This window comes from Nilaparvata lugens, chromosome 5, assembly GCF_014356525.2.
Source record: "Nilaparvata lugens isolate BPH chromosome 5, ASM1435652v1, whole genome shotgun sequence".
In the NCBI taxonomy this organism is placed as follows: domain Eukaryota; kingdom Metazoa; phylum Arthropoda; class Insecta; order Hemiptera; family Delphacidae; genus Nilaparvata; species Nilaparvata lugens.
In genome coordinates this window covers 21,610,191-21,620,421 of record NC_052508.1, presented here as the reverse complement: position 1 = coordinate 21,620,421, position 10,231 = coordinate 21,610,191, and positions in this window count along the sequence as shown.

The window sequence follows — 10,231 nt, the reverse complement described above, 5'->3', positions numbered from 1 at the left end:
AGTAAAAGAGGAACTTAGTGTTTTTGTGTGCTCACTTACCAATCTAGTGTGGACCTTTTCATTTATTTTTCTTTATTAATTAACTATCCTATCATCCCACCTCACCTTTTTTCCTATCCTTTATTTCCCTCTCAAGGATTGAAAGCCTTCCTAGTACATGGGTAACCATAGTTGGAAGAGCTTCAATCCCACTCCTTTACACCAAATTCTGAATTAGCATCTTGTACGGACATTTTTGTTTTTTTTTTTTGTACTAATTTTGCTAGTTGTTTATTCTTGTTTTAATTTAATATTACTTGTATTTTATGTATGTGTGTAAAGGAAAATAAATTGAAATTGAATTGAAATTGAATTGAAATTTCTTAAATAGTAAATAATTTCAACAATAATACATACATTTTATTTTTTATTCGAAATTCTTGGTCCTTCATCGATAGTTTTTAATTTTAGAAATAATATTACAGCTTGCATGGAATCTGGCATGACATTTTACAATATGTTGAATCAGTCAGCTGTGTTTGAGCTGCTTTAAAACATCTGATCAATAGTAAACAAAGTGTAACCTCAAAATTCAATGAGTAGTTCATAGATGGTTCGTGCTCAATTTGCAGAGTAATTATAATTTTATTAAATAATTCTTTAGAAAATATGCAGTACAGAACGGTACTCTTATCTGATATACAGTTATTGATAAGGAAGCTTTATCGCTCGGTCGCTAACTATTCCTTTAGCAAATTCTTTCATTTTAAAAAGGGTAATCACAATTTTCTGGCTAGTTCTTTCCTCTTATGAGGTTTATTTAAAACGATTCATCACATTATTTATAGTTAATTATATTTATTATATTTCAATATTGTGTACTGTAGCTGAGCAACTTTTGAACAAAACTGACTTCGCGAACAAAGTTCAGTAACTCACTGTAGTATTTGTGAGTAGTATCTTGTTCACTTGTAACTTTTCGTTCTATATTTTTCTGAATATTTTGTATGAATTTCGAGTAAATAAATTTGATTCGATTTGATTTGCTACTACCAGAAACCCATACATTACAATTATTAATTATGAAATATTCCAAGGAAGTAGAACATCTATTGCCAATCTATTATATAATTATTGACATAGTAGAAATATAGAGAGAAACCTGCCAGCATAGATTACTAACTTGTGTGTACGTCTATTTAGGAGCAAATTTGAAAATTGTAACAAATTGGTGGATGGTAATCACTGATTAATTTGAAATGATAGAAATGGATTCTTCTGTCAGTATCAATTTCCAACTACAGCAACACCAACACATTAGCGTCACAACTGTACTTTTGCCAACAGAAACACATAATATGAGATAAATAAATGTTACGTTATAGCGAAATGGATTGTATGTCAAACCAATTCGCCCTCAGTTCGGTAGTCAGCAGTCATTATTATTTAGTGCTACATCCATTATGAAGCTAACTGAAATGTCCAATGGAATTAGCAGGGAATCATGCATTAGCTTGGACTGATTTAATTTCATTCAACAAGCAATGGGCATGCGAGTATTGAATGCATTGATTGATTGAGTACTTTATTTATGTAGATTACAATATATACTGGCTTATACACTTATATACAATAGCTTACAATACAGCAAAATTATAGATGTATTTACATAATATAGACTAGGAAAATAACTATAGAACTGTATATGATATGAAAAAGCAATTTGTAATATAATAACTATAGATAATAATCATATTGTTATGCATCTACATAAATGGCGGAGCTTTGGACATATCAATGTCCATTCTTTGGGAAGAATAATAAAAATATCCTCCCCACTAACTCTCTACCAAAACGTTAATTTCGTTATTTAAACTAAGGATTTATTTATTAATGGAAATATTGTAAAAGTTTTAATCAATATGAATATTGAAGAGAAAAAAAAACAGAAAATTGATAAAGTAAAATAATTATATAGGTAGATAAGATCAAATAATTGATTAATAAAATGAAGTAGGCTGAAAGTAGATCAGGGTTATCAAATTTCAGTAATATACAGCAGTATGCAGTGGATAATTGAAATAACATGAGTTTATATAATATATATATATATATATATATATATATACAATTCGTTCTATAACATGGTTTAAAGGTTTATATTGGTGGAATGGGTGAGGGATGGTTGTCATGTGATCGTTCTAGGGCCGGACAGTTTCAGTCATTTGCTCCAAAATATGTTTTTTTAAAGTCAGGTTGAAGCTCGCTCGGCTCTCGATAGACCTGATAGAAACAGGAAGTGTATTCCATGCACGACAGGCACTGACTAAGAAGGATTTTGTGAAAATAGTAGTTCGATGATTGGGTATCCTTAAAGTACTTTCTCCGGTTCTAGTATGTGAAGCATCTATCCTCCTACCTTCAGAGACAAATTTGAAATCATCTTTAAAATAGTTCGGATTACCGTATTTCAAGATATCTCTAACAAGCTTGACTATTCGAAAAAGCCTCTGATCGGAAGCTTCAATGTTGAACTAGCAATGTGGGCTGGGGTGATATGATCATGGCGTTGGAGAGAGTAGACGAAACGTAGACAATAATTTTGGCAACGCTGTAGTTTATCATTCAGAGTGACTTGCATATCGTTAAGAACAGAATTACAATACATTAAATGTGGGAAGATGAGAGATTGAACCAATAATAATTTAATGTTTCTAGGGAGGATATCGTGCATTTTCTTCAATGCATGCATGGCTGAGAATACCTTTTTACCAGTTTTGTTCACTTGTTCTGACCAGTCAAGAGTATTATTCATAATAATGCCTAAATTTTTAACTGAGCTACAGTAAGGAATGTCATTACCGTCTACACTAATTTTGTGAATCGATTCAAGGTCAATATTGTTTATAAGACGAGAATATCCAATTATAATGGGTTGTGTTTTGATGGGATTAAGCTTAAGGCCATTTTTCTTTGTCCATTCCACTATCGAATTGATATCCTGATTCATTATTCCAACTGTTTCATTAATTTTTGTTATGGGACAGCTTAAATAGATTTGAAGGTCGTCTGCATAAGTATGGAAACTGGAGAATTTAATAATGGAAGAAAGGTCATTAGCATACAAAGTGAAGAGGAGAGGGCCTAAAATTGAACCTTGTGGTACTCCATGCATAACGTTTTTCCAAGTTGACTTTTTGTCACCGACAGATACACATTGTTTCCTACCTAATAGATAGGATTTAAACCAAACTAACGAGTTGCGACTGAAACCAAGAATAGCAAACTTATTCAGAAGGACTGTATGATCAACAGTATCGAATGCTTTAGAAAAATCAAATAGGGTGAGGATGGTGCATTTTCTTTGGTCCATAGCTAACCTTATATCATCAGTGACACGAAGCAGAGCTGTCTCAGTTGAATGGAATTTTCTAAAGCCTGATTGAAAGTTATGAAGCTTACTATTGTTGTCTAGAAATTTTACAACTTGAGCATGAATGAGTCTTTCTAGCACTTTGGACAATGCAGGTAAAATACTGATTGGTCTAAAATCCTCAACTTTATTGGGTGATGGAACTTTATTTAGAGGGCGAACCAGAGCAAACTTCCAGTTTTCAGGGAAAATGCCTTCTTCAAGTGACTTGTTGAAAATGTATGTAATGGTTGGTAAAACAGCAAATAACATATTCTTGATAAATTTAATAGGAATTTTGTCTACACCCGTAGCATTACTATGAATACGTTGAATTGCTCTGAAAGTGTCTTCTTCTGAGATTGGATGGAAATGAAATTGATCAGTGATTGGTAAATCTAAGTTTGTAACCTGCTCTTCAAGATCATCTATATGATTAGCAATGACAACTTCGTCGCGTTGGTTAGAGTGTGAAACGAAATGGTCATTTATATTATTCAATGGTAAGTCAATTTGTGGATTCGATTTCTGTTTGCCAAGCCCGAATTCTTTTATTCCCTGCCAAAGTGATTTAGAGTCTTGTCTATTGTTTGTCATAAACGAATTCAAGTACCTAATCTTTGAGTTCCGTAATTCCTGTTTACCCTATTTCTAAGGCTCCTATACTCTATCAAACTGTCCAAGTCAAATGTCTTTTTAATTTTCTATGTGCTTTGTCTCTACGTCCCATCATCTTAAGTATGTCTTCAGTCATCCACGGTACTCGTCGTTTTCTATTAATCCTCCTTGTCACATAAGGTGCATGTTTGTCATACAAAGTCAAAGTCCAATTCTCGAAAGTCTTGACCATGTCATCAACTGAGGGTAATGCTTCAATTTGATGCCATGGAGTCTGAGCCACATCAGTCAGGAAGGCAGCTTCATCAAAGTTTTTGAAGTCTCTATAAGTGATAATTTTCTGTTCTGGCTTGGGTATCTTATGGGAAAGTACACAATAGATCAAATCATGTCTAGAAATAGCTGGGACTGAGATTTGGCCTGCTTGAACAACCTCATTGGGATCACTAACAATGAGAAGGTCAATGAGTGTGTCTGATTCATTAGTATGATGAGTTGGATCGAGGGGTAAAATAGTCATGTTTGAGCATTGGGAAATTGTAGTCAGTTGAAAGTAGTCAAAGTTACGATTCGTCATGTTCAAGTCGGTGTTCATATCCCCCATAACTAGTATACGGTTATAACAAGGCATAAGAGAAAGCAAGGCATTTTCGAAATCTGTGAAATGACCTATTTTTGGTGGGCGATAACAGATACCAACGAGTAATTTATCATTACTAGATAAGGATAATTCAAGTAGCATAAACTCTGGTCTGGAACAATACTCTTGTTTAGATGTGATTAAAACTTTTGTTTTGATACCATCTTTCACATAATTTGCTACTACCAGAAACCCATACATTACAATTATTAATTATGAAATATTCCAAGGAAGTAGAACATCTATTGCCAATCTATTATATAATTATTGACATAGTAGAAATATAGAGAGAAACCTGCCAGCATAGATTACTAACTTATGTGTACGTCCATTTAGGAGCAAATTTGAAAATTGTAATGAATTGGTGGATGGTAATCACTGATTAATTTGAAATGATAGAAATGGATTCTTCTGTCAGTATCAATTTCCAACTACAGCAACACCAACACATTAGCGTCACAACTGTACTTTTGCCAACAGAAACACATAATATGAGATAAATAAATGTTACATTATAGCGAAATGGATTGTATGTCAAACCAATTAGCCCTCAGTTCGGTAGTCAGCAGTCATTATTATTTAGTGCTACATCCATTATGAAGCTAACTGAAATGTCCAATGGAATTAGCAGGGAATCATGCATTAGCTTGGACTGATTTAATTTCATTCAACAAGCAATGGGCATGCGAGTATTGAATGCATGGGAGAAGCTACAACACATTATCTGATGATAATGATTTTGGATACGAAGCATCGGCCGTATTTGATAGCTGAATGAGTAGAAAGCAGCTCGAAACAATGGTTTACTTCTAACTTTCGGATTTACAAAAGTGAGTGTTTTGAAAATGTAGAATTTCTTTCAGAATGAGTTCCAACATTAGGACTATCTCGATCATGTACACAGCAGGCCCATTCAGAAGGATATACTCAGCCATCCTGAGTGCTATTTCGCTCCTCTACCAAAATATTGGTAATCTACATTCATCACTATCGTCCTCTTTTCCACTCCCGTACTTTCTACTACTTACTTGCCTACAACACTCACGTCATCAATCACACTCACTCTTTATCCACTCTCTCTGAAACACGTGCACACTGTCTTTGGACATGTCTCTTCTCTCTGTCTAATATGTTTCACATTTATTATCTATCTATTTCAAACTCCCTCTCCTGCTTACTCATCCTTTTATTCGATCTTCTGCATTAGGCTACGTGAGTCATGATTAGAGAGAGCACTGCCAACATGAAGTTTGACTGATTGTATATACGATACAACACCATAGAGCTGGCTTAAAACCAAAGTATGTTTTGAATTTTCTCGCTTTTCAGCTTTCCGAAACTCATAAAACCGGCTTTCATTTGACCAACATACAAGATACGCCTTAATTAAGCCCCCTACTCCATGGCAACGAGAGTGTGCCTCCACACCTGTTGTTGCACGTGAACGCCTGCCAGCCTTTGTTAGTCTCATGAAACCTCAACTCCTTGCTGGTGCCTGTGCCTGTGCCTGTGCCTAATGGTCTGCTAAATAAAGCCATCATCCCTTCCACTTCCACTACAGCTCGCCGAATTTCGGAAACATTTTCGTTAGATTCAACACAAAGCCAACCGCCTCCAGCACTTTCTTCCATTAATCAAATCACCGATCCGCATCATCATTATCATTATCAAAATTACCATCATCATCATCATCAACATCTTCAGCCTCATTACCACCACCATCAACACCACCTCCACCACCATCATCATACCCTACAGCAGCAACATCATCATCATCATCAATACTACCAATCATTTTTGTAAGTTTCTCGTGTATTCGCTAATCAGATAATAATTACTTCCGAACTAATACTATTATAGTCAACCGCACGAAGATGAAATCTGGAAAATATTAATTATATCGACTAATATAAACCATATCAGCCATAACATATCGACCTGAAATTTCTATCATATCATAAGACTAGCTTGGCAAAATTTACTCATTCTTGTTACACTAATTTGCCACAGTGCTTTGTGTCTGAGTTTATTGCTTGTGAAAAAATTTAAGTATACGATAGAATTTTCCATTGACAATTGTCGCAAATCTAGAGCCTAGGATGAAGTCTACAACACATTAAAGATTGTGGAAGATTACTTTTGGGGGTTTCTAAAACAGTTAATTCAAAGAGAGGGATATGAAACACATAGACCAGCCCATGTATCATCATTAGGGCTATTGCTGACCTATTAATCAATTGAGCACGAAATAAAAAGACCTTTATTTACGAGTGAATGTTATGGTTCATCAGAGGGGAGAGTGAAATAGGAGACTAGGCTATATCTATGAGGAGGAAAAGATAGGGAAGAAAGGGGTTGGAATACGAGGAAAAGGGATTTAGTTAGATACAAGGGAATTCCATTTACGAGCAGAAAGGATGCGGAGGTCGGGTTTGGCTGGCTGCAGTCGACGGTTGAACGGCGCAAAAGCCGAAAATGCTTATTCGCCTCTTTCTTGCAAAATATGAAAGTTGCACCAACAGAAGTCAACTAATGGCTCGTGAAATTGAACGTCTCTTCCACTTGCCTGCCATTGCTCAGCTCTCAGCCCTCTGCCCTCGATTGCCGCTGTTGGTCGCGCGTGACTCACTTCAAGGCCGCTCAACAGTCATAACTCGCGTCTTCAAACGCAGTTTCACTCGACGGTTCTACCTACTACAGATATTGCTCATAATAGATCGAATAGGTACCACACACTTCAAACCAAAGGAAATCTCATTTGAATTAATTCAATAAATACCTAAGAAGTATTATTTTGAGCTTGTACGTAAGAATCCCGAGTTTGTCAGATATCAAGAATTGGTTTCTTCAAGGATGAAGCCTTCGTGACTGCTAGTATTGTGGGAGGGTAATAATAATAATAATAATAATAATAATATGAAGTGGAGATGATGATGATGATGATGATATTGACAATTATGTGAGAATATTGATGGGAGATGAAAACATTTCCATGGACCTAATGTTTCATTTATATTACATTACTAGCTGGCCCGGCGAACTTCGTACCGCCAAATAGTTAATGAATCTCATGACAAACTTTATCTGGATGCACACCTGAGGAGGCTCGATGCGGCATTCTGCATCCAGGTGCCACTTGATTATTAGTTTGAATGGAAGAACTCACACACACTGAAACGGGCATGGCGTGGAATGGTGTGATAAGGCAATCTCCATAAGATCAAACTCACCAAACAGCGCCTCCTCAGGTGTGCTAAGTCTTAGCTTAATCTGATGCACTAATTTTTATGAAAATTATCCAACAATCAGTATTTACATTTATATCTTAATATGGACTTCCTATGTGCTTACTTAGTTGAGCAGCAGTTTGTATTTTCAGTTATATTTGAATGCAGCTTGCTGGGAATTGAATGGTATATCTCCTTGCTGCTGATTTTCCCGTGCATATATTCTAAATTTACAGCATTTTGAGTTCTACAACCCAAGTTTGGACGTCGTTCGTACCGCGGCATAATTGGGAATTGAAATTTTTTGAAACATTAGGAAAGGAAATTGAAAAACAGATCTTTGGACGACTGTTGGATGACGCATTGATTATAATAGCTGATTTTCATTTCTGTGTGTGGCCAGCTCAAAAATCTTCTCCCATAAGGATTACATGTAAACTTTGAAGGACCGTAGGAAAGAGTCCTGAAGTCGGATAATAAATTTGATAGTCCATAAACCTGGTCCTGGTAAGGGACACAACTAAAAAAATCATCAAATTCGGTGCACAAATAAAAAAGTTATTGAATGTCAAAATTTGAGGCTCGATTTTTATTTAGATAGATTTCACTATTTCACTACAATATTTCTTTAATAACTCATTTAATGGATGGTGGAATTCATCTCATAACCTACACTTATGGAAATTCATGTAATTTTGATGATTCTCCGATTAGTAGTGACATCAACATCTTTTTTTATTTTTATTCCTGAAATTAACTCTCATCTTTCACACTTTCAGCTTCAATCGACAAGGTTGGCTAGTATGTGTCATTTGGTACTCCAATAGACACTTCTTACCATGTATCCTTGATAATAAATTAATATAAAAAAGTATATGTGCAGTGTCATCATTTCGTGGAATTTGCGCAGGTGAATTGACCACATTGAACCTCGAATATCACTGTGACAGCTTGATGATGTAGGCTATTCCCAGTTTTGATGAGCAGGGCATAATTTGTCACTCCATTCTGCTGACATGATGATGCTGTTTACATGATGATGACATAGGCCTATGGCCTAATGTTCAATTCATTACACCTGGACATTTGTACGTAACAACAATGGAGGATGTAATGACTGAAAACAAGTCAGCATAGAGATTATCACTAACTTGATTCGAATTATAACATATTCATAACACTGCTATATCTGAAGAACACTCATTATCATTGTAATGGATGTAATATAATGAAATGAAATGGAAACGATCTTTATCAGGCGGAGTTAGGTGAATGATTAGAAAATGGAAAGTTCTAAATTATCAATATATGCCTAAATAAGAAATTAAAGATGTGAAGGGAACACATTTCTTTGATTTTCAGGTAATTACACCATTGGATACAATATATTTTGTTCTATGATAGCTCTTACAATTTTAGCAATAGTCTCCAGCAATATAAGCAAAAACTAGTTGCAAGTAATTATTATCATTGTGAATAAATAAATACTAACGAGCAGGGGTTCTTGATGATTTTGGCAAAGTTAAAGGTTATTTCTTTCCATATGATAAGAAATTGAATTCTTATTTTGGATTATGAAGATCAGCAATGATTGACATCGCATTATAAGAAAACGTATTTAATAAATTTCAAAATGCATGGACTGAAGATATTCAAAGTTATGATTGGGATGCATCATGTTGAGATGTCTATGCAAAACGAGGAATAGAGAGAATGAGGAAGAAGGAGAGAGAAAATGACAAAAAGATTCATTGAGTTATCCGTGACCAAAACAAGCAAAATGTTGAGCCCAATCACAAGTTCACATTCATCTTTCATCATTAGACATGCCTGTATTTTTCGAACATGACCATTGCGGACTCCACATTGATATTTATGTGACAGCCAGTGATCCAGCTTGATTTACCAATATTGCTAATTCCGCTCTCGCGTTGCGTTGCGTCATATGAGACAATACAGCAGAGTTATGACTGGTTCCGCTGCTGCTTCCTCACCACCAACCCCCCCGCCGCCCACCTTCAACACTTGCCACCCACAAGCTCAGTATTTACTATCAACGAATTTACTTGTAGGATCACAGCTCCGTTAAACTCACATGCACCATAAATCCACAATTTGTACACCATAAAACGGGAAATTGAGAGTTATAATGCTCATTCAACCAATTCGAGTCAACGTAGTAAATTTATCTGATTATAGAGATTTCTACTGGTGGTAATTGAGATTTGAAACTTCAAAACTTGAATTCGGTATTCATAAATAATGCTTGAAATCGCATAAATCTATTAGATCCAATCATGTCAAGTTGTTGATTGTATTGAGATTCTATAACTCGTTCCATTCAAGCACATCAAT